Consider the following 1,907-nt stretch of genomic DNA (forward strand, 5'->3'; position numbering starts at 1 on the left):
TGAAGGATCTATCCACCCCCCAAACTTGAACCATACACCGTCCACGGTGTAGACTCTCGTCCGGAAAAGTAGAGTCGAAGACAACATTTCAAAGGAACCAATAAGAGGGATAGAGAAACTTAGCTCTGCGAAATCCGTTCGCTCGCAACGAAGTTAACTCATGTCAAACGCAAGAGCTCTCACACACTCTATGAACCGGAGTCCTTCCAATGTCGTCTCTCGAAAACCGATGCTCATCTCTCGTGTGTCGGTGTGAACGCTCATAGAACAACAAACGGTATCCGAACAAAAGCATAATGATAGCAATAGATTCCGATATGTCAACGAAAGATGCATAATACAATCATGGTCTCTACTACCTATGCTACAAAGAAAAAGAAAAGAAAAGTTACCTAATGCTCGGGTTGCCTCCCGAGAAGCGCTTGTTTAACGTCATTAGCTCGACCTATCTTGCTCAAATGATGGGAGGGTCTGAGAGGCGAAGAAGATCGATCTTTCGCCACCCTGGTTGTTGAGTGTTAAGCGCATCTTTTTGACTTCGTGGGTGCTTAAGCCGTCTATCCTCCTTGGGTTTCCAAACTTGTGAAGGAGGTGGATCTTGTGGATGTTTGAGTGATGATTTTGCTCGTTTCGATCCTCTCTTGCTCATTCTTGACGACCTGTAATGGAAGGTTTAAACACGGATATAGAATTATGAGGTGGATATGTACCTCTCTCCAATGTTGGTCCTGTGTTCCTATCCGTGTGTGTGTTCCTGTGTCCTATGCGCTTGAGCTAAGGGCTTCATCTCCACCTTCAGAGCTTTCGCTAAACTCCAATCTGCTTTATTCAGCGTCCCTGTGTTAAATGGTGGCTCTCTGGGCTCTGGAATATCTAGGGTGGTCGTCATAGAGGGTTCGGAGGCGTTCCGCGCTGGCTCGGTTTCGACGGTAAGAAGTGGCTCGAACTCGGTCCGAGTCAGAATGCAAGGATGTCAAGTCAACATGGGTGCATACCGAGTCAGAAGCCAACAGAGCTTCTAATTCTTCCAGAGAATTGACTCAGTCCGAGTCAGTCTTGACTCGGTCCGAGTCAGAACGCAAAAACTCAAATTTTTTCTCAGTTCCATCGTTTAATGTCTGTGTGAGCTCTCGAATATCCTCCCAATTGCTGTATATATTTGCATTCGATGCCATGAGAGGTATTTTAAGTGGATCAACGTCCCGGAACTGATCGAAGACTTTCTGAGTCAAATTTTCGTGCACATCGACGTAGCACGCTGAGTCGGTGGTGGATGGTTGTTTCATGTTGTGATCTAGGGTGAACTCAACAGTTTCGTCACCTATTTTCATCGTAAGACGACCAGCACGAACATGAATCACCGCATCGGCCGTGTTTAAGAACGGTCGGCCTAATATAATCGGTATCTTCGAGTCCTCGTCCATGTCTGAAACAATAAAATCTACGGGAACATAGTAATCCCCGACCTTCAATGGGACGTCCTCGAGAATACCTGCAAAATACTTGACGGATCTATCCGCAAGCTGTAGTTCATCCTCATCGACTTGAGATCTCCAATGTTGAGCTTCTTATAGATAGACAATGGAAGCAAACTCACACTGGCACCAAGATCGCACAATGCACGGTCAATCTCAATGTTTCCGATTTTGCAGGGAATCGAAAAACTACCTGGATCAGATCTCTTCCATGGCAACTCATGCTGTAGAATCGCAGCGCTCACCTCTGTGCTCAAGGCTACTGTCTCCTTCCCAATCACCCTCTTCTTAGTGAAAATATCTCTCAAAAATTTTGCATAAAGGGGATCTGAAGCATCGCTTCATAGAAATGCATCGTAACGTCCAACTTTCGAAGCATATCAGCAAATCTAGAAAATTGTGTGTCCTCAGCATGCTTCTTCAATCGAGAGG

This window comes from Tarenaya hassleriana, unplaced genomic scaffold (genome assembly GCF_000463585.1).
Source record: "Tarenaya hassleriana unplaced genomic scaffold, ASM46358v1 Cleome98, whole genome shotgun sequence".
NCBI classification, from domain to species: domain Eukaryota; kingdom Viridiplantae; phylum Streptophyta; class Magnoliopsida; order Brassicales; family Cleomaceae; genus Tarenaya; species Tarenaya hassleriana.